Source organism: Aythya fuligula, chromosome 1, assembly GCF_009819795.1.
Source record: "Aythya fuligula isolate bAytFul2 chromosome 1, bAytFul2.pri, whole genome shotgun sequence".
NCBI classification, from domain to species: Eukaryota; Metazoa; Chordata; class Aves; order Anseriformes; family Anatidae; genus Aythya; species Aythya fuligula.
In genome coordinates this window covers 156,899,211-156,924,480 of record NC_045559.1, presented here as the reverse complement: position 1 = coordinate 156,924,480, position 25,270 = coordinate 156,899,211, and positions in this window count along the sequence as shown.

Sequence of the window (25,270 nt, the reverse complement as noted above, 5' to 3'; positions counted from 1 at the left end):
TATATTGTGGGAAAGCATCAGAGAATGAAGCCTGCTCTATGGAGTCCTACACGATGAGTTGCAGAAGCTGCTGAGGGAGAAGGTGAATTGAGTCAGTTTGCAGAAGTGAAGGCCATTCAGCTGGCTTTAGATATTGCTGAACAAGAAAAGTGGCCAGTTCTCTATCTCTACACTGATTCATGGATGGTAGCAAATGCCCTGTGGGAGTGGTTACTGCAACAGAAGCAAAACGACTGGCAGCGCATGGGCAAACCCACCTGGGCTGCTGCGTTGTGGCAAGATATTGCTGCTTGGGTGGAGAACATGGTTGTAAAGGTACACCACATAGATGTACATGTACCCAAGAATCGGGCTACTGAAGAACATCAGAACAACCAGCAGGTGGATCAGGCTGCTAAGATTGAAGTGGCTCAGGTGGACCTGGACTGGCAACATAAAGGTGAATTATTTATAGCCTGATGGGCCCATGACACTTCAGGCCATCAAGGTAGAGATGCAACATACAGATGGGCTCGTGATCGAGGGGTGGACCTGACCATGGACGCTATAGCACAGGTTATTCATGACTGTAAAATGTGCTGCAATCAAGCAAGCCAAAGGATCAAAGCCTCTTTGGTATGGAGGACAATGGCTAAAATATAAATATGGAGAGGCCTGGCAGATTGATTACATCACACTCCCTCAAACCCGCAAGGGCAAGCGCCACGTACTTACCATGGTGGAAGCAACCACCGGATGGCTGGAAACATATCCTGTGCCCCATGCCACTGACCGGAACGCTATCCTGGGCCTTGAAAAGCAAGTTCTATGGCAACTTGGCGCCCCAGAAAGAATGGAGTCAGACAATGGGACTCATTTCCGAAACAACCTTATAGACACTTGGGCCAAAGTGCATGGTAATGAGTGGGTGTATCAAATCCCCTGTCATGCACCAGCCTCTGGGAAAGTTGAACGATACAATGGACTGTTAAAGACTACACTGAAAACAATGGGTGCTGGGACATTCAAAAATTGGGATACACATTTGGCAAAGGCCACCTGGCTAGTCAATACTAGGGGATCTGCCAACTGAGCTGGACCTGCCCAATCAAACCTGTTACGTACTGTAGAAGGGGATAAAGTTCCTGTAGTGCACGTAAGAAATATGCTGGGTAAAATAGTCTGGGCTACTCCTGCCTCAGGAAAAGGTAAACCCATTCGTGGAATTGCTTTTGCTCAGGGACCTGGATGCACTTGGTGGGTAATGCAAAAGAATGGAGAGGTCCGGTGTGTACCTCAAGGGGATCTAATACTGGGTGAGAATAGCCCATGAGTTGAATTGTATCATGTTAATTATTATATAATACTGTATGTCATCACTAGAATGATTACTATATACCCTTGATGAAAATGGTGATTAATTAGAATGTATGGGAAAGAGTGTAACCTGAACATGAGATAAATGGTATGGAATAAGGGGTAGATAGATGTCCTGGTTTCAGTTAGGACAGAGTTAATTTTCTTCCTAGTAGCTGGTAGGGTGCTATGTTTTGGCTTAGGATGAGAAGAGTGCTGAGAACATGCTGATGTTTTAATTGTTGCAGAGCAGTGCTTACACCAAGCCAAGGACATTTCAGCTTCTCACTCTGTCCTGCCAACAGGCAGGCTGGGGGTGCAGCAAGAGCTGGGAGGGGACAGACTCAGAACAGCTGACCCAAACTAGCCAAAGGGGTAAATGGCAGATGCCATCTGGCATCATGCTCAACAATATACAGGGGTGACTAGCTGGGTGGGAGGGCTGGACTGCTCGGGGTTAGGTTGGGTTAGTGGGTTTGCAGCAACTGAATTGTGCATCACTCTTTTCATTCATTATTATTCTTAGTACTATTATCATCATTAATGTTATTATTATTATTGTTATTATTATTTATCTGTCTTAATAAACTGTCTTTATCTCAACTCACAGGCTTCACTTTCTCATTCTCTCCCACATCCCAGAAAGGGAGGGGGGAGGGTGAGCAAACGGCTGTGTGGTGTTAAGCTGCTAGCTGGGTTAAACCACAACAGTTATCAATACTATTATTGTCATAAATCCAGAACATAGTGCCATATCAGAAAATTACCTCTACCCTAGCCAAAACCAGTAAATGAGTGTAACAATATCAAAATTTCTCAGTGAAACTCATAAATTTGATTGGTACTGTGTAACCAATAGGGCAATATTAAGCCAATCCGGTAGCTAAAAAAGTAGCAGAAGCTGGAGGGTCAAGAATAATGTGAAAGATCTAGTGAAACACAAGAAGTTTTATTAAATGTTTTAAGAGATTTGGATAATACATTTCGAGAACATCTGATTATTGTACATTTCTAAACTTTTTTTTTTTTTTTTTCCTAAGACTTGGTCTTTCATACATGGGAATTTAGCACATATGGGAAGTGGAAAACTTGTTTCAGATTGGTATTATGGGCTACCAGGTTTGACCTATGAATATCTTTCTATCTATCTATCTATCTATCTAACTATCTAACTATCTATCTATCTATCTGTACATATAAGCTTCAGGGTATGAATTTGGTAATCAAAATTATAAAAATGTCACTGTTATCTGTTATAAAATTTCTGCTGTTATCTGAAACAGCAAATACAGATTGAACCAGAGGAATGTGCTAATGCATCGTTTCAGATTCCTATTCTTGAAGGCCGATCTCAGCTGACAGGTTCTTCTTCTGCATCTAACCAAAAAAAAGTGAGAGTTCACAAAGGTTAGGGGATGAAGATGAATATAATTGTATTCTTTACTTGGTTTGGTGACAAAATAGTCATATAACTATACATAGCACATTACTGTTGTCTGCCCCAAAGGCAGTAAATTCAGAGCTAGCTGTGACAAGTTCAGGACCTTTTCCTGATAAGGCAATTAAAACATAATGATACTCAGTGCTGTCATAATCCCTGAGATTTCTGAACCAGCAAGAAGCAAAGAAAATTACATGTTTAGTGCTTGTTGCAAGCAATATATTTATTTATAATTAAAAACAAAAACAACAAAAAACAATACTTCTTAGTACTAAATCACTATTTTATTTATTTTTTTTTTGCATCTACTTAAACTAGATCTCTTTTAAAGAGAACAAAATAAGTAGTTTTACTTAGAAAAAGGAACCTTTGAGTCAGCTGGAGATGGCTGAAGTGGATTTTTTTTTCCTCTGGGTATGTTTGGTAATGTAAACAAGAAAGAATCAACTTACTAATGTCTTTAAATTTTTATATATATTTTTTTTTTTAACTTAAAATAAATATATTGCTATTCCAGTCTTACAATTTTTCAGTATTCCAAAGTTGCAAACCTGTCATGTTACTTTCTTATTAGTAACTGCTGCTTATTTTAAGACTTTCTTCTCACTGACTTAGCAAGTTAATCACTCGCAAATTCTCTCTGTTAGCCCCTTCCTTTCCCACACTGAATGAAAATATAAAAGAAAAGAAACTAACAATTTAGAAGTAACAAAATACATTGCAAAAATATTAAAATCCCTTCAAAGAATCATACTTGGTCAAAAATTCTCATTTGAATTTAAATGATAGACTTTATCCATATCTATCTCTCTCTCTATATATTATGTTGTAAGGATATGGTAAGGCTTATCATAATTTAGAATGGATTTTCAATATTTGTCTGGCTTCTATTTAAATGTGCCTAATTTAGTAAGCAATTTTACAAGTGCAAACCCACCAAAACATACAATTAGTTAAAAAAGTAACATGCTTTACTTTATTTATATGTATAAGTACATTGCTTGCAAGATTGGGTCTCTGACATAGTTTTCAAGCATTTATAAAGTTGCTAGGGATGGATTTAAAAATAAATAAATAAACAAATACAACTGAAAATCAGTGTAACAGAATCAAAAGCAAGATGTATTTCATAGAGATTCCAAACAATTAGTAAGCTGACCATTCAATGTCAGAGTCACAGAATCACAGAATCAGTATCTCCCAAGTTAGAAGGGACCCACAAGGATCACTTAGTCCAACTCCTGGCTCCACATAGAACCACCCAAAAAACAAACCATATGTTTGAGATCATTGCCCAAACACTTCTTGAACTCTGGCAGTCTTTAGGCCATGACCTGGAGAGCCTCTTGCAGTTCTCAAAACACCCTCTCAGTGAAGACACTTTTTCCAATATGCAACCTGAACCACCCCGAATGCAGTGTCCTTGGGTCCTATCGCTGGTCACCAGAAAGAACAGATCAATGCCTTCCCCTCCACCCCCTCCTTTTGAGGAATATGATTGCCGGTGTGGTTTAAGACTAGAATTTAGAGTGTTTAGATTAAATGGGTTCAAATATTAGAGCACTCCTCGATACAGACATATTTAATGCTGAGGAGAGATATTGCCTCCTCTGTAGTGAGGAGATGGCACAACCCAAGAGGACCTTGTTGGATTAGTGTAATTGTTTTATACACAGCTTCTCAGTTCATGGTGGGAGATATGGATCAGCCTGAAAGGACAACAGGAAGACCAATGTGGTTGCCCCTGTCATGGGGTGTATAGTCTGGAGCCAGGCCACAGTTCCTCCCACCCTCCAACTTCCATGAAACCTCAGATACTGAGGCCACCTTTCCTGAGGGTGCTACCATGTCTCAGACATCAATGGGGCAGAGCGCACCCAGTTTTGATTGGCTTAGGGCCCTGTATCACCTGGCAATGACTGGTTGTCATCATGGCTCCTCATTACCCACCTCTCCTCTTGCAATGCTGCAACTGACTGACTGGCCCTCAACAACATAGTTATAGGTGAGCTGTCTGAGCTGCTCCCCCCTTCCCTCCCCTGACCCCTCCTCCCAGCCCATCTACCTCCTTCCCATGAACAGCATAGGGCAACAGGGAATCCAATGGAGGTTGCAGTCCATCTCTTCCACTTCATCTCTACCACCCCTTCATGGTCACTCTGCCCCTTTTCCAGTGTTGTATCCCTCCCATGAGATGCAGGCCTTCCCGAACAGATCCTGTGTGGGCTTGCCTCAGGCAGCAGCTTCTCAAGAACTGCTCCAATGTGGGTCCGTACCATGAGATCCATCTGTCAGGCTCAAACTGCTCTGTGTGTCAACTACAGGCAGAAGCTCACTCCTTATCACCTTCTTCTTCATGGGCTTCTCTCCACAGGCTGCAGGTTTGGCCTGGAGTCTGCTCTGGCAAGGGCTCTCCATGGGCTGCAGCTTCCTCCAGGCCACATCCACCAGCTCCACCGGGGGCTCCTCCACTGGCTACAGCGTGGAGATCTGCTCCATGTGGAACCTATGGGCTGCAGGTGGACAGCCTATTCCATCAGGGGCCTCTCCACAGGCCACAGGGAAATTCCAGTGCCTAGAGCACTTCCTGCCCTTCTTCTGCATGTGCCTTGGTGTCAGCAGGTCTGTTTCTTGCTCCTCACTCTCCTAGCTGCTGTTGCGCAACAGTTATTTTCTGTTCTGACATCTGCTTTCACAGAGGCATGACAAATGTAGCTCAATGGATTGGCTCCAGCCAGCAGCAGGTCCTTTTTGGAGAAAGATAAAACTGGCCCTTATCTGACAGGGGGCAGCTTGTCTCTTCTGATAGAGGCCACCCGTGCAGCACCCCCTGCTACCAAACCCTTGCTACGTAAACCCAATACACCAAGTTACATATCATGGAATCAGTACCTGTCCATGAAAAACTGACAGTTTCTGCAATGCTATATTTACAGTACTACATTTTTTCACCAAATAAGATAATTTTACAAGTTTTTTCTATCAGAAGGAAAGAAGAGGTGTATTTGCTTCAAGTGTTACTGTGATACCATTTTATATATTTTAATTCTCCCTATTTCCAGTAAATCTGATTTTTTGAATGTCATTGGTATAAGGGAGAGTTTGATTAATTTATTTTTGTACTTTTATCTCTTTGACCTTTTAGGCTCCTGTAAACAATGGTCATCTATACTTTATGCTCTCTGTATAAAGCTTTTTTGTTGTTAACACCTTTATTCTAATATTTTATTCAGTTACCTCATAGAATAAATTCCTTTTCCCAGATGTAAAATGATGGGTGACAGCATATTTGACAGGTATATTGGATATACTCAGCTTCAACAATCTTACTAATCGAAAATGTTGGGCACATAGCAAGTTATGTCAAGTAATAATCAAGGTATTTGATAATACCTTAATAATACCTCTCACATTATATATAATTTTAGATTAACTTTAATGCAAAATTTTAAATACTAGTCTTGTTGTTAAAGTAGAGCTAAGGAGTGCCTACATGCAACAAACAAACAAGTAAATATATACTTTTTAAATCCTCTTTTCTTAAAACATTCATTTCAGAAATAAGGTTCATTTTTATATAAATACTGTGGCTGCTACACCATCCCACACCATTCAGCCAACTTTAATATTATGTCTTAATAAAATTTGCTAAAATACTTACAGTTATTAAGAGAGGTCAAGCTCATCATCATAACAGAGATCCTGATGATATGTTACTTATGATAAGTCCTCATTGTCAAGTATTTGAAAACAAAAGCATACGTTTCATAGTTTCAAATCATTGGAGAGACTTATTTCACTGGAATCTAAACCAACCAACCAACCAAAAAAAAAAACCAACAAAAAAAAAACAAATCCTCTCTTTCAGACATGAAATATAGCTAATATCAAATGTAAGTGAAAATCGTCCTTTTTTTATTCCCATTTAACATTTGAAGTGCTGTCACTTTAAATGTCCAGCAGCTTCTCAGATCATGCTTCAAAAATCCCTGCAGGAATTCTTGTCTATAGTACTTGAAATGTGTAGGAACCTGTATGTTTTTTGAAACTTTTTTTTTCTTGGAGAATGAATATATATATATATATATTTATTTATTTATTAAAAAAAAAAAATGAACGGTAAATAATAAATGTGGCATATAAATTTCATATACATATATATCTGTATCTTGTACATGGTAATCGATTTTACACAAATCACTATATGCTTCAGCTAAAGAATTTGTTCCTCTGGATATCATCAGTTACTGAATAAATCCACATGAATATTATATATATCCAATAAGTCCACGTTGGGTATTTTTCTTCCATTACATATTAGATTTGTTGGAGGAATTAGGTGCATAAAATGCATGCTAGCAGAATTTGCCATTAAACTACAGTTATACACTCAGCTTTTGACCAATCCAAAGCATCCATATGTTGTAAGAAACTTAATTTTAAAATTCAGCTTATCTCATGGAAATTTCCTAAGCATATGGCTTGCTCATGTCCAGAATTTTAGTTTTAGAAAATCACTTAAATGATACGTGATATCTAAGAGAAATTAGGATTCAGAAATGTTCTTTTTTTATGATTTTTTTTTTTTCTACATTACTGACTGTTATGGTCATGATATGCAGTCACTTTATTATTCTGCATAAACAATTTCTATATAGTTACTTCATTATGAAAATTAATTAAACTAAATTGCCAAAAAAAAGATAGTAGTTTATTGTAAAGAAGATTTAGAAACAAACGAACAAACAAAAAGTTTGAAAGGATGATATAAATATATATATATAATTTATATGTATGTATATTATCCAAATCATAAGATCTCTTCAGGTATTAAACAAGTCCAGAACACCTTACAGAACCTTACTGCATAAGGTTACTGCCTATCAGGATATCAGGAAAAGGATTCAAGCTGGATATGAGGAAAAGGTTCTTCATTAAGAAGGTGGTTGGGCACTAGAACAGACTCTCCAGGAAAATGGTCACAACACCAAGCTTGCTAGATTCAAGAAATGTTTGGACAACACTATCTGATATTTTTATTTTTGGGGGGTTGGAGGTGGTCCTTTGGGGACCCAGGATTTGGACTCAATTATACTTGTGGGTCCCTTCTAATTCAGATATTCTATGATTTTATGATATCTAGTCCAATCAGTCATAATTTTGTTTTGTTTGAGATATTTACCTCCAGACTGTGGACTCTTCAGAAATTCAGAATGGGTTTCTGTTGAGTAAATATGTTTCTTAGCCTGAAAGAGCAGAAATAACTTTTGTTTCTTCCAAAATGAAAATTTATCCACGTGGACTTCTGACCTTCTGATTCAAAAGTCTGAGCTATTGAGCTATTTCTCTGCTTTTTTTTTTTTTTTTTTTTTTTTTTTTTTTTTTTTTTTTTTCAGAGACCAGAGAGAGAACAAGCTTGGAAACCTTTAATAATGGAAAAAAAAAAATAATGTAGGAATCCATTCCAATCTAGGAATTGCTAGGAATCACCATTATTAAGTTTACCAGTTAAAGCTGTTTTTAACTGAAAACTGAAACTGTAAGAATTGAAAACAATGGGGTTTTGAGCCTATTCTTTAAGAATAACTTTTTTTTTTTTTTTTTTTTAACTTTTATTGAATTGTATGCTTGATACAAAGTCTCCCTTACACAACCAGATTTTCAACATACTCAAAATAGTACTTTTGTTTTTGAAGACAGTCCAGTCAAGAAGTGTGTTTTAAAGATGAGTCATGGGAAATGTTTCTTTGGCTTTCTGTTTTAAGCAGTACAAGTAGATACAGTGCTATAATCAGGGTGTATTACTCCAAGACATATCTTCAGCAGTTCCAGCTGAGACATAAATACCATTCTCCTTTGTATGCTTTTCTGGTATGTTTTCACAGCAGCCTATCATACTCCCATTCTCTTCTGTGCTTTTTTCTTTATTCCTCATACACTGTTCGTGCACGTTACTATTGATTGTACCATGATATTCATCGCTTTTCTTCAAAATGTCTTTCCTATTGTCAGGACAATACTTAGCAAGCTGATAATAAAACATAAATTCACTGTAAAACAGGCATGTTTAAAATGAGGTATCCCCCTTTTCTGATTTCATAGCTTTGGCCATGAATAAAAAATGAAATTTAAAAGTCATCCTACTTGCAGGGGATAATCAATCTGTTGAAAAATGACAAATATATCTTCCATGAATTTATTATCCTTTATTTCCCATTACTATTTTTTTTCTTTCTCTTGTTTTCCACAGTTGCTATTGAACTATTGAAAAGGATAATCAAGGGAAGATGGAAAAAGAAACCCAAGCCTTGCAGCAAAAATAAAGAAACACATAAATAAATATTTGGTCAATATAGAATTTGGAACATAGTTTATTTCTGATATATAATGTTTATTTCATCAGAAAATAAAGACGTGTGAAACTTTTGGTCAATTTTAATATGTTTTTAAAATAAGTGAACATTCAAAGAAGGTATTTCAATAAACATTAAATTGACAGTTATGTTAATGAAAACACTTCAAGTTAAACTACTTAAACTATTAAGTAAGGAAAAAAAAAAAAAAGAAAAAAGTTCCATTAATAATTTGGTGAAAATTTCTATAGAACATGATTCTAGAATAGATGATGTTTTGTGGCAGTAGTTGTGTGAAAAGACCTTTTACTGATAAAATGAGTAAAACATATCACTAATTTTAATTACCTGCAGAGACAAAAGAATACACACATTTAGTGTGAAAAATGTTTGACTACCAATAGTAGTCAGTACCAATACTAAATGTACACTTATTCTCTGAATACTATGAAAGTGTTTGTTTTTTTTTTAATATATATATTTTTATTTTATTTCATTTTATTTGAATTTATGTTTTATGATTTAGCATTAAGACAGAAAGACTTTGGAAAAAAAAAAAAAAAAAAAAAAAAAAACGCACCCTAAGAAAAGAATATAAATTAAGTTATCATGATCAACTTGTTTTCCATCAGGATTAATTTCAGATAAACTTTACTTACCTGAAATTACTTCTTAAAACCAATAAGAGTCAGTTTTAAGACCTAATGTCCTATCCTGTCCTAGAAGAATGGAAATGGCTTTCATTGATGTAAATACAAAACATTTATTGATTAAGAACTTGGAATTTGTTCAGAGATACACTCAAGTTAGGATCACTTTAACCTGTGCATACTTTGACAAAGTAGCCTTAATTGCGTGGCTACAGAACAATCAAAGTATTATAGCAGGAAATACTTTTCACATTCTCTTTTGAAATTCTCTGCTTACAGAGTCCTCTAATTATAGTTAGAGTCCTAGGGTCCTCTAATTATAATACACTAATCATAAAGTCAGAAATTATAAAGTCAGGAATTATAGAGTCAGGATCATGAGACTAGAAAGGTTGTAAGAGTAACGTGTCTATTCCCTTTGTTATATAACGCCATGGGAGAGCTCTCTGTCATAAGCCTGGAGGCAGTCAACTCCTTCATGATTTTAATCTAGGAAAAAGAAAAAAATATATATATACACATATATATATCACCTTTCAAATATAATATAAATAGACATAAAAAATTGGGTTACTTCAGATTCGGGCTTGTGTTTTAAGATTTAATCCATAGTCTATAAATTTGGTATGTTTGGGAGATAAATACATATTATATGGCATTTATAAAGCAATTAATGAATTAGTATATGACACAATTAATATAATGAATACAATTTGTTATCCAAATGTCAACAAACACTGGTCAAAGATGATGACTGCAACAAAGAAGAACCATCAGTTGCTTGCCAGTCTCACATTGGATATTAAATGTTTTACAGAATCACAGAATCACAGAATTTTCTAGGTTGGAAGAGACCTCAAGATCATCGAGTCCAACCTCTGACCTAACGCTAACAGTCCCCACTAAACCATTTCCCTAAGCTCTACAGCAATGTGTTTATTCACATTGCTATGTTTCTTTTTGCATTTTAATAGTGTAACTGGATTTCTAATGTTGTTGTCTATTTCTTTTACTTATTTACTACTTCCTTTACTTATTTATTACATCCTGATTTAGAATACTTTTATTTTCCCTAACTATGAAAATCACTTAAAAAAAAACCACACACACAAAAAAACAACAACAAACAAACATATATTACTTTAACATTGAGCCAATCTTGTGCAAATGGGATGGGATTAAAAGGAAGAAGAAATCTTGTAAATCATTAGGGAGAAAAAAAATAAAAATACTTGAGGTTATTGTATTGGTGAGGAGTTTATAAGTATTGATGATACTTTTGGTATCTGTGATACGTTGGTATCTTTTTGGTATCTATACTTTGAGGGAACACATATGCCCACAAAAAGCATCTTGGAGTGTTATGTATTATATGATCTGTGGCCCTGTATGATTTTGGTTTGGAGAAGTATGGTTTTGATGTAAATCCTGCCATCCTCTCTTCATTGGTCATTGATGTTCTCAGATATAACTAGTGATACTGACCATAAAAAAAAAAAAACCTTCTGATTGCTTGTTTCAGTTTTACCTGTCTTTGGTGCTTCCGTACCTCTGTACCTCACATCAATGTCATTAGTCCAGGAATAGACACCAGTGTGATGATAGCAGGCTTCTTAATCTGTCTGTTGGGATGTTTCCTCTAGAGAAAGCCATAAACCTGCACCAGGTTCTGAGTCCTCCTGGCCACAGAAGGAGATTTTACTCTTAAGGTATGGTCAGAAAAACTGGTGTTATTTACAGTTCTGTTCCTTCTATGTTGACCAAGCACAGGCTTACCTAGAAGGTACCTTCATTCAACGCTGGTTACATTATTTGAATACTTTATTATCCTTTTTCCATTCTTGGTAATCCTTTTTTGTTCTCTTTCTCTGCCCTGATGACTCTCCAAAAACGACTGGCTCTATTGACTTTTTCCTCATTTGTACAAGTTTTGCTATGACCAGACCCAAATTTATTGTTTCTGATCTGTTTTCTTGAGGCAATCTCAGCCTTACAGGTTTTACTGATAGTTTACCTACTCACTGCTGGCTTGGCAAGACCACTCCTTCAGTGTTCCCTTGTACTCCCTTCCAATTATTTCAGAGGTTCGTTTCTTTTTCACGTACTTTGTTCTTTATCACCTGTGAGATCTAGTGACTGTTCAAAGAACTAATTGTTAGTCTGTCAGCTTCTCCCTGTTACGTCACATCCATGAATTTCATATGCCTTGTTCACCAAGTACTCCTGTTCTACAGTTTCTCATGTGCTGTTAATTCATTTCACTTCAGGTCAATCCCTTTGCCAATACCTTTGCCTGCTGCCTCAGTATAGGAGTGGACTTTAAAGAGCAGAAAACTGACATGAACTCATCTCCAAATCCTTAATCACAGAGTCAAAAGTTTCTAACTTCATTGAAGCACTTAGTGACAGTAGGACTTCTGGTCATGGTGGCAATGCTATTCATAGCAAATACATTTACAGTTTTGAGGCATTATTCTCTCTGAATATGTCACCTGCCATCATGCAGTGTCAGCTGGAGATATTTGTTGAGTTATGAATAAGTATATTTATCAGTTATAAGAAGAGGAATAAACATATATGCCTGGATTAATAGGCTAACAGTATCATAACCAGTGTTAGACAAATAAAAGAACAATACTAACTTGACTGTACTAGTCTTGTCACCTGCTACTATACTCTTACAGAGGTTGCTCAGCTATTTCTCTATTGCAGTGAATTGCATCATAATGACATACTTTCTTTTGCATCAGTAACTTCACTGATTCTAATAAAGTGTACAATCATTAAAATGTCATAAGGGAAATTATATAGATACTGGCTTTGTTTTTCTCCTTTTTCAGAACTGCCTGCACTGTTAATAAGAGAGACAAAATCCTTGTGGTAAAAGACACCTTTATATCCCAAGGTGACAAATACAGTCTGAAGCTATCAGAATTATCTAAATAAAACTAAAATTATTTAATTCAGTTTACCACCTCACACAAGTCTGGCTTTGCTACATATTTGCCGGTTCAAGTTGGGCTTCATTTCTGAACCACATAGTGATTTATGCAGCAGCTCTATGAAGTAGATGTTACTATAGTGAGCATGCAGAAGAATGTGTTACTCTAAATAATTTATTCTTTAGAACAATTTTACTCATCTGCGAATCTAATATGTAGTCTGCATGAAAAAAAAACTGAAGAGTCACTAATACAAAGTTGTTTTATGTGTCACATGAGGACCACACATCCAACTTTTCTGTCTTCAGATATATTTGGATATACAAAACTGAAATTTCTTTGAGTAGTTGTTTCTGAAAGACTAATTCCCTAGTAGAATTATGAACTTCCAAATTAAATATTATTTATCTTTTCAACAAAGTAATTTAAATGTATAAAGTTGCATATGTTCAGGTGTTAATTTAATTCAAATAAATCACAAAACCTAAAGTATATAATCAATGTTTCAGTCAATAAATTATTTGCCTTTCTCCACACAGAAGCAGAAGGCATTTAGTCTGCCTGAGACACATTTCCTTCCAAAGCCTGTGCTGACAAAGAGGTCAACCAGAATTTCCACAGTTGGCACAGTTGGCACTGAAAACTGCAGCTGAGCATATATTTTTGGATGTTTCTTCTTTCTTGTGTTTTACTGCAAAATGTTAATATTTTTCAGATGAGTTAGAAGAAGTTATGACATTGATGTAGAATGTGATCCAAAATATCATCCCACATGGACTTCTCTATGAACATCTCTATAGCCCTTGGATTAAGCTCACCTTTTTTTTTCAGTCTTATAAATAACATCATAATGTGTTCTTAGATACCAAATGATTGCTATCAATACTTTTCAAGTGTACATGGAACTTTAGGAGGAAATGTGTAAGACAAGGGGGAACCCCTGCAGCCCTGCTATAAAACTTCAGTTTATCCTGAACTGAAAAAAAAATAATACTTCCCATCTATTCTGAGACTATCGGAAAAACAGAATTTTCTTACAGTATGTCCAGTGATTTGTAAAATGACGGTCTTTGTCTCTCACATTACATAAATATAAAGTTTACTGGAATTCAACTAAAACATTGAGCAGGACCAGTGCAACATCTGTGGTTATTTCCATAGTTTTAATTAACATTTTATGTCAAGTCTATGTGATATGTAGCCAAAAAGTAAAACGTGAGTATCGCATTTTACTCACATTACCTGAATAACCCTCATTAGGTTTCTCCTAGACAATTACTTAGAAATAATTTTAGAACCTGTAGTTTGTGTTCAAATACGTTTAAGACTGGTTGTTACTTTGTCCTGGTTTCAGTTAGAACAGAATTAATTTTCTTCCTAGTAGCTGGTGGAATGCTGTGTTTTGGCTTAGGATGAGAAAAGTGCTGATAACACCCCGATGTTTTAATTGTTGCAGAGCAGTGCTTATACCAAGCCAAGGACATCTCAGCCTTTTGCTCTGTCCTGCCAACAGGCAGGCTGGGGGTGCAGTAAGAGCTGGGAGGGGACAGACCCAGGACAGCTGACCCAAACTAGCCAAAGGGGTATTCCATACCATCTGACGTCATGCTAAACAATATATAGGGGTGGCTAGCCGGGGGGAGGGGGCCGGACTGCTCGGGGTTAGGCTGGGCATCGGTCAGCGGGTGGTGAGCAATTGCATTGTGCATCACTTGTTTGTACATATTATTATTATTTTCCTATTATCACCATTGTAACATTATTGTTATTATTGTTATTATTATTTTGTTATTATTATTTTCCTGTCTTATTAAACTGTCTTTATCTCAACTCACGGGCTTCACTTTCCATTTCTCTCCCCCGTCCCAGAGAGGGAGGGGGGAGGGTGAGCGAACGGCTGCGTGGTATTTAGCTGCCAGCCGGGTTAAACCACGACATACTTCCATGGGTATAGGTTATATCACATAATGCTATACAGAGTCTTGTTACAATATATTAACTATATAACTGTTTTTTGTTTTGTTTTGTTTTGTTTTGTTTGTTTGTTTGTTTGTTTGTTTTTTTCCCCATGCTGAATAGCTATCCAAGACATGTCTCCCTGGAATTCTGTTCTTTTTTAAAAATTTCTTATGAGTAATATGTGTTTAAAACCTACTTTCCAAACTCATATTTTAAACAACAAATTTTCACCAGTCTGACCCTTGAGGTATATTAGAGCAATACATCATTTGCAGTGTTAAAGACCAGGATTCCTCATGAGAAAAAGTTCTTATGATTTTATAATCAAGAAGAATGAATCAGAAGCCACAGTTAAAAGTACCTTGAGAAAACCCATGTTTATATATATATATATATATATGTATATATATATATTCTTCCAATAGTGTAAACAGGTTTTTAAGGAAGACACAAGTAATTTTAAGGAAAGATTGACCTTAGAATTAAGACATTTCAAACTTAAATTAATGAAACATCAGCATATGGCATAATCTCATACTACCAAATTTGCTGCATAAGGAGTCTTAAAGTTTCCTCAGAATAGAACACGTATTTCTTGAACAACAAATAAGCTATGGTATGCAAATCAAATCCCCAGAATTAGAGGATGATGTATATTTTCCCTAATAATTTTCACTCAAAAGCTTGTTTAACTTTTAACAGACAGACAATTTTCTTAATGAAGAAAATGCCACTATGTCTATTACCTCGCAACAAGAACAATGGATGGATAACTTCACACAGAATTTTTCATTATGAAACTAACATTTATTGAAACCATTTATATTCCATATATATCAAGCCATATATATCAATTTATTATGCCTTATTAGAATGTTTGATACCACTATCTGGCAATGTAACTAGTATGCTGTATTTGGTTTATGTGACAAGGTTTTAGAAGTGAAGGGAGGGGCTCAAAGGGGAGATCCAGGTGGCACTCTGTGAGAAGAGATGGAGGCTGCCGCCATGTAAAACACAGCCAGTTCCAGCTAGTTCCAAAAGGCATCTATTGCTGCCCAATGTTAAGCCAGTCAGAAATACTGGTAGTGTTTCTGCAATAACATATTTAAGAAAGAGTCAAAAGCACTGTGCAGTAGCTGTGAGAGAGAGGAGTGAGAAAAATGTGGGAGAAACAATGAAGAAACAAGACCTGGGGACCTGCCAGGGTTAACCCACCACGTGTGTGTCCAATAGAAAAAGATGAATTCCTCTAATTGCCACTACAATTAATTATGATCCCACTTACTGATGTTCTACCAAGTATCTACCACAGTAACAAGTTAATATTGCACTTCAATTAAAATAAAAAATAATTATTTTTCAAATACAGATTAAAGTTATAATGTAAATGTGAAAATAAAGTAACTAAAATGTGAAAACTAAAATGAATCTGTCTCTTTTAAAAGACAGTACGTATCTCTTCAGATATTGTTTATATCTTACATAATTTGGTTACGCAGGCTTCAAGACTATTGATATTAAATAACGGCTCATGATTATTTAAAATAAAAGATATACAATCAACCTCTTACTATAATAAATTAACTAATTAAGAAAAAAATAATTGTAAACAAGCAATTCAGTGTTTGATGTACAAATTCTTTACAAATTGTATAAAAAATCCATTACTGAAAAGCTGATTAGAAAAAAAAAAAAAAAAAGAAACATTTATGTTTTTCTTTGTACATATACCTTAAAAACAAACAAACAAACAACAACAAAAAACAATAACCTTGAGCTAGATTTATATCATTGTCTAAAAATGATACAACAAATCTTTGTGTCTTTCACATTAGTGACAAAATAAATGTAAATAATAAGGGTGTCTATGTATTTATTAGGAATTTAAAACAAGTTCTGAGTGCCAGATTTTATTATTTTTATTTTATTTTATTTTATTTTATTTTATTTTATTTTATTTTATTTTATCATTGCATTGCATTACATTGCATTTCATTGCATTGCATTCATTATCTGGTGAAAAACACAAAAATATTGTGTTTAATATCATTATGTTTATTCCTCATACAACTGTTTAGAATAAAGAGGGTAACATTTCAGTTTATGGTAAGTTCAGAGCTAACATCATTTCCTGATAATATTGACTTGAGATATTTCTTTTTTTTTTTGGTTGCATAGCTGAAATTGAAGGCACAATTTAGAACAGTAGCTGTAGATACAAATATTTTCTGCTATATGTATAAAAAAAAAGCTTGGCTGCCATTTCTTATTCAACTGAAATTTGTGTTTAATTCACAGTTACTGCTCTATGTGACAGAAAGATATCTGGACTAGAAAACTGACATCCTTCTTTGATTTATCTTTAAAATGTCACTAGGCAGCACAAGGTAGTGTAAGAAAATTGTCCTGACAACAAAAAAAGAGAGGTTTCTGCATGATTTTTCAGTAGTTTAGAACAAGAGTTAACTTTAGAACAGAACTAAAAGCACTTATATACAAGTTATTTTTATTTTTATTGTAATTTTATGAATGATACTGCTCTATTATCCTCCATTTTAAATTATTAATTATTTTTTTCCTTCCTTCCTTCCTTCCTTCCTTGCTTCCTTCCTTCCTTCACTCTTCATTTCCATGTTATCAAAATGAAAGTGATTGGTCAAAACTTATAGACCCATACAAATTAGATGCTTCTGCCTAAACAAACAGATCTACACATAAAACTGGACAAGAATAAATATTTTCATTAATAACAATAACAACAACAACAAAATACAAACAAAAAAAACAAACAAAAAAACAAAAACCCTTGCTTCACTTAAGAAACTGAAATTCACAGAATCACAGAATCACAGAATTTTCTAGGTTGGAAGAGACCTCAAGATCATCGAGTCCAACCTCTGACCTAACGCTAACAGTCCCCACTAAACCATTTCCCTAAGCTCTACATCTAAACGTCTTTTGAAGACTTCCAGGGATGGTGACTCCACCACTTCCCTGGGCAGCCTGTTCCAGTGCCTCACAACCCTTTCAGTGAAGAAGTTCTTCCTAACATCTAACCTAAAACTCCCCTGGCTCAACTTAAGCCCATTCCCCCTCGTCCTGTCACCAGGCACATGGGAGAACAGACCAACCCCCACCTCGCTACAGCCTCCCTTGAGGTACCCATAGAGAGAGATAAGGTCGCCCCTGAGCCTCCTCTTCTCCAGGCTGAACAAGCCCAGCTCCCTCAGCCGCTCCTCGTAGGACTTGTTCTCCAGACCCCTCACCAGCTTCGTCGCCCTTCTCTGAACCCGCTCAAGCATCTCCATGTCCTTCTTGTAGCGAGGGGCCCAAAACTGAACACAGTACTCGAGGTGCGGCCTCACCAGAGCTGAGTACACGGGGACGATCATCTCCCTAGCCCTGCTGGTCACACTGTTCCTGATACAAGCCAGGATGCCGTTGGCCTTCTTGGCCACCTGAGCACACTGCTGGCTCATATTCAGCCGACTATCCACCGTCACTCCCAGGTCCTTCTCTGCCTGGCAGCTCTCCAACCATTCCTCTCCCAGTCTGTAGCTCTGCTTGGGGTTATTGCGCCCCAGGTGCAGGACCCGGCACTTGGCCTTGTTGAACTTCATGCAGTTGACCTCAGCCCATCGGTGCAGCCTATCCAGATCCTCCTGCAGAGCTTTCCTACCCTCAAGCAGATCGACACACGCACCTAACTTGGTGTCATCTGCAAACTTACTGAGGGTGCACTCGATGCCCTCGTCCAGATCATCGATGAAGATATTAAAGAGGACCGGCCCCAGCACCGAGCCCTGGGGGACGCCACTAGTGACTGGCCTCCAACTGGACTTGACTCCATTCACCACGACTCTTTGGGCCCGGCTATCCAGCCAGTTTCTAACCCAACAAAGCGTGCGCCAGTCCAAGCCAAGAGCAGCCAGTTTCTTGAGGAGAATGCTGTGGGAGACGGTGTCAAAAGCCTTGCTGAAGTCAAGGTAGACCACATCCACAGCCTTTCCGTCGTCCACCCAGCGCATCACTTTGTCATAGAAGGAGATCAGGTTCGTCAGGCATGACCTGCCTTTCATAAAGCCATGTTGACTGGGCCTGATCGTCTGCTTCCCCTGCAAGTGCTGCGTGATGACTCTCAGGAGGATCTGCTCCATGAGCTTTCCTGGCACTGAGGTCAAGCTGACAGGCCTGTAGTTTCCCGGGTCTGCCCTCCGGCCCTTCTTGTAGATTCATGTCATATTATAAATATTATATGGATATAATAATCAAGCTATACAGGTGAATAATAACAATGGAAATCCATCAGTACCAAAGTTCAGAAACGTGAATGTACAAATGACTTAAGTCCTTCCAATATTAATGATACTCTATTAATAATAAATATCCATATGACTGCATATTAATTTTGTTGTGGTCCAACTTGGCCTTGAGCACTTCCAGGGATGGGGCATCCACAACTTCTCTGGGCAACCAGAGTTCCTGTGCCGCATCACCCTCACAGTAAAGAATTTCTTTTAAACATCTAATTTAAATCTTTTAGTTTAAAGCCATTATTTCTTGTCTTGTCACTACATTCCTTGAAAAGGTTCCCTCTCTTGCTTTTTTGTATGCCCCCTTTGGCTACTAGAAGACCACTAAAACGTATTTCCAGAGACTTTTATTCTCCAAAACAACCCCAACTCTCTTGGACTTTCTTCATAGTAGAGGTGCTCCAGCCTTCTGTTCATCCCTGTGGCCCTCCTCTGGACTCATTCCAAAAGGTCTGCATCCTTCTTAAGCTGCAGACCCTAGAACTGAGTGCAATACTCTAGGCAAGGTTTCACAAGAGCAGAGTAGAGGGGAGAATCACCTCCCTGATACATACATTCCTTTTGGTCCACCCCAGGCTATGTTTGGCTTTCTGGGCTGCAAACACACAGTGCTGGATCATGTTGAATTTTTCATCCAGTTCTTTACCAACACACCCAAGGACTTCTCCTCAGGGCTGCAATTTTTAATTTTACCTTGAGAGTCTGGTGCCTGACACAATTCAGAGAGCAGTTTAACATTTCTACTCCTTGAATCAAGACCAATCCAGAGAAAACAGTCCACTATAACAAATGCAAACTTAAATGTAACTATAAACTCTCAAAAAAATGACAACACCAAGCAGAACTGAGAGAATCACTTATGTTATGGTCACCACTCTATACTTTTCACAGTTATATTAGAAGACAGTGGTTAGTAAAAGAAGTGTAGCATAAAACTTTGCCACCTGCTAGTGGATTACATTATGATCAATGGCAGTTGTATCCCTCATTATCATGCCATATATCCAATACAATACCTTACTCTATTCTTTTCAAAGCTCCTTACAAACCCTCTTGTAAATCCTTAATTTCCACTGATTCAGAATTAAAACCTTCTATGTTTACTCTGTGAATTTAGTATTTTTCATTTTCTCTATTATTATTCATGTATATATACTTACTCAATATGACGTGATTATAATTGATTTGGGATTCAAGTAACTAACACTGACCTGCTTTTACAATCTTTAACCTAAATCATCATTCACAGTAAGAAACCGTGGCCAAATATATAACTGTACAATATACACTGAAAAAAAACACAACATGTGGGTTCTGGATGGGGAGGTAAAAGTTGAAAAATACTTATATTATGTCAGTATATTCTCCAAGAAGTAAATTAATGACTGAGTGTACATTATGTACTCATGTACATTATTTGGGAAATGATTTCCACACCATTAAGTGTAAGAACACAGCATTTTATAGCATTAAGCTGCAGCTCAACTGCATGCTATTGTCAATGACAGCTTTGAAATCTAGCTCTAATTAAACTTTTTTTTTTTTTTCTCTCTGCTACATTTCCATTTTGTTTTGTTTTAATACAGCTATATTTATTGTATTTTGAAATCTCTTGCTGTCAACTATTCATTGTTCTGTTCTTTGAACTGCTTTTATAATCCTATTTGTTTGCTGATATTTTTCTCCATTGTAAAATTAAGCTCGTTAAATATATGCTCTGAATAAGTGTTGACACTTTCATAAAAATATCTGTCATGACTTCCTATCCTACCTTAGAGATCTGCACCATCCCTTTCCACTTTTTTCCCAAAGCTTTTCAACATGAGATGCCAAGAATATTAAAACTGTATTTTCATATAGTTTGATTTTTTCCCACTATATATTATATATAGCGAATAAAGGCTCAACATATAAACAATATATATATATATATATATATATATATATATATATATATATATATATTTAATCAGGCCTATCATCTGTACGTGCATTTGTTTATTATGCATGAGACAATGTTATATAAAGAATCAAAATTTCTTTGAGAATATATCCCATCAATTGACTTATTTTTCACTGAAAATGAAGATATGCAAATTATTTTCAAACCCTCTTTTATAAATTTCCTTTAACAATTGATATTACGTAATTGAATAATATACAAGTTGATAACTGATTATAAGTAATGATCACATTTCCTACTGAGGTCAGCAGGCAGTGATTTTGATTTTTCTCAGAAGGAATTCAGAAATTTTGTCATTTCTGAAATTACCTGTATTTCTTTTGTAATTTCTTTGTAATTACCTGTGTATTTCTTTAGTATCTTTCACATTAGAAAAGCTAAGGGAATTTCCTATTTCCAGGTTGTGTTTACATATTTTAACTTTATTCTGTCTCTTGTACTGAAATTCTTTCTTTACCTAGTGTTCTACCTCATTATGTAGAACCTTGCCCAAATTATCACCTTTAGTACTTGCATTTTTATCAGGGGAAAATCTTGTACAAGATTACAAGAGCAATGCACCTATCAGCCATACAAATGCATATTTGTACCTCAATCTAATTCAGAAATACAAGCCTCATGTATAAGTCAAATTTAGTTCATCTATGCAGTAGGTATTTTTTATATCCTAGCTGAGCATGTGCAAATCAGCTTGTTTCTTCTTTTGTATTCACATATTCATCAATTTGCCACAGTATTATAGAAGAGTATCTTGTCTAGATACACCTTGTCAGCTCACAGAAAAATGAAATACAGTTTCCCACAGAGATGGTTTTGTGAGTGTTTCTGAGATTCTGCAGGAAAATAAGTGGCATTGTTGTACCTGAAGTACAATCCATGCTGTGTTGATTTGTCAGATTAGTACGTTACTCTTGCCTTCCAAAAGTGTTTCCATTTTGATGGAGTATTATATTATAGGCTGCAGATCTTATTCCAAAGCTAAATCTTACCTATTGTAAAAGTAAATCTTTGCTTCTGTCTTGTTTTTGCTTTAATTTTGAGAGCATGACTGAATACTAATTTCTTTAAAATTTTTGAATGCATTCTTTGTCTCAAATGAAGGAGGGGTGAAAGTAAGGTTTTTATAAAACCATTTTTTTTAAATCGATTAGATAGATAGATAGATAGATAGAGAGAGATTTGTTTGCTTGCTTGCTTGTTCCAGAAGTCTAATAATAGAGTAAGACTCAAAAGCAGAAGATAACACATGTACATCTACACACATCTATACATCTACTTTATATATAGTTGCTTCTGAGTTCTTTTCAGAAAAAAAGGCACTTTTTAGTTATCATCTGTTGTGGTTTAACCCGGTCGGCAGCTAAACACCACACAGCCTTTTGCTCACCCTCCCCCCTCCCTTTCTGGGATGTGGGAGAGAAACGAGAAAGTGAAGCCTGTGAGTTGAGATAAAGACAGTTTATTAAGACAGATAAATAATAATAACTATAACAAATAATAATAATAATAAAATCAATAATGATGATAATAGTACTACTACTAATAATGTGTACAAAACAAGTGATGCACAATATAGTTGCTCACCACCCACTGACCCAGCCTAACCCCGAGCAGTCCAGCACTCCCACCCAGCTAGCCACCCCTGTATATTTTTGAGCATGACATCAGATGGTATGGAATACCCCTTAGGCCTTTTTGGGTCAGCTGTTCTGAGTCTGTCCCCTCCCAGCTCTTGCTGCACCCCCAGCCTGCCTGTTGGCAGGACAGAGTGAGAAGCTGAAATGTCCTTGGCTTGGTGTAAGCACTGCTCTGCAACAATTAAAACATCAGCATGTTCTCAGCACTCTTCTCATCCTAAGCCAAAACATAGCACCCTACCAGCTACTAGGAAGAAAATTAACTCTGTCCTAACTGAAACCAGGACATCATCATTGTTCATCTGATCTGAATGCTGAGTCTGCTTTACACTGTGATGAATTGAAATTACTTCTTTCTACTTACTAAGAAAAAATATTAATCTGATCTAATGAAGGAAAAATATAGTACAAAGCAATTTTTTTTTTACCTTTGAGTAAATGAAGCTGTAAGAATCACCTTAAAGCCTGTACATTTACTTTTCTAGGCACCTAATTGTCATCAGAAAATAGTAGGTTATAAGGATGAATGTAGCAAAATAGCTATAGATGGAACAGTGATGCAATGTGTGGGAAATTTATATATATATATATATATCACCTATAAAGCAGACTGTTCTTGTAAAATCTGGGGAAACGTTGTATGTTTAGATTTGTGTATAACAAGTATTTCCATGACATGAAAGGCAATTGCATTTGTTACATTGTTCACAATGCAATGAAGCATACATATAAACATCTGCTCTATCTTAGAGCAGCATGGAATGTTAATGTGGTTAATGATTTTAGTCTTTACCAAAAAATCCAAAAAATAACCTCTTTTAAGTATGTACAGTTTCGGCAAAATCTACTGCAGAAGAGATTCAATGAATACATCACAAAATTCCTTCCTCCTGCCCTGTTTTGAAAATGTGTAAAAAGCAATGTTAAAAGACTTATTTGTCTAGGCTTTTTATAATATCGTAGGATTTACAAAGGGTCAGCAAAACTATTTCATTACATTATTTTTTATATAATGTTTGGAAGGAATTACAATAACCTATAATTCTTAACAGCATTGTACAGTAGCTTAGACTCTAGATCATGGTAGAAGTCATATCTTCCATTCCTTAACCACTTCACCATTCAGCATTCCTTCTATTCCCTCTGCTTTATTATTTTATTCCATTGAAATTAATAGGGCTTAATGGAGAGAAGGATTTGAATGAAAAAACATTTATTCACATATACATCATATTCTAAACTTTTTTTTTTCTTTCTTTTATATTTCATGTTCTTCTAGGGCAAACAAAAGAATGTCAATATTTAGCAAGAATTAAAATATTTGTTTGATAGGTTATGTTATCATCATCATCATCATCATCATCATCATCATCATCATCATCATCATCATCATCAAAAGCCAGTATTTTAAACACTAGAAAATTATATCATCGGTCCTTGATGTTTTATACTGGGCAGTCATTCAGTAAATATTCACACAATATGAAAACTGTAAAATACATTGAAATGTATAATTAATTGACTTCTGAATATGGTTCTGTTTCTTCAATCTGTACTCTTGCTTCCTAACTGTAACAATATAGGCTAACATTAGAGCTCACTTCAAAATGAAAAAAGTGAGAAATGGATCTGCAGTTAATCTGGGATTTCCTAAACCAAAAAAATATATATATAAAATGTTTGTCTCAACAATGAAATTCTAGAAATGGGCACATACTATTTTTGGAATACTGAATAATTTTTACGTTGTGCTAGCTAAGTGGCTTCAAAGAAAGTGTGTGTTGAAAATGCTACTTGTATGACAACTTACTGTCATGAACACCAAGATGATTAGATGAGTTACACATGCTACAGAAACCTTTAGATTAAAACCTTTACCAAAAGCGACACCAAAAGATACTTCTCTTGTGTAATAGCAGACTACAGCTTTTTTTCATAATTTATTTTTCAGTCACTTACATTAGACAAATAAAAGATCAGGACAAATCTACACTGAATATCTACATATCCATGTAACATTAATTTGCAATATTTTTTTTTTCTTCCAAACATGATTAATTAATTATATGTGTATATATATATTTTCAGTTTGTGAATATTTTTTAGTAGTAATTCGTTCAATGAGTTCTTCTCCGTATGGCCTACTGTTTTCAATTTTTGCATATTTTTTTTCCTACCATCTTGCTTTCTTCATATTGTGCAGAAGATCAGACCTCTCTCATTCTCATTCTCTCTTTCTGTCTCCCCACTGTGAGTGTACACTAGTCTATTTATATAGAAGATGTCTGAACCTCACTTCTGATTTGTCATGATGAGGTAAGTTTAAAAGCTTGATGTGTATAACTGTGATTTTCTTAGAACTGTTCCAATCAGAATACTTTTCTGAAATGTATGACTATATTTTGCATTAGAATTGTTTGTTTGTTCATTTATTTATTTATTTATTTATGCATTATTCATTCATTCGTTTATTTATTTATTTATATACATTATTTATTTATTTCATAGGCAAGAGTGTGATTTAGAAAGAAAAGAAAGAAATGTTTGGGACATAATCATGCCTAATTCTAGTCAACAGCAGTGTGTGTCTTATAGAGCACAATTCTTGCTTTCTTACACATTAATTGGAGAAAAGAAAACTTTTATTAGCCTCTCTCTGTGACTTAATTATTCA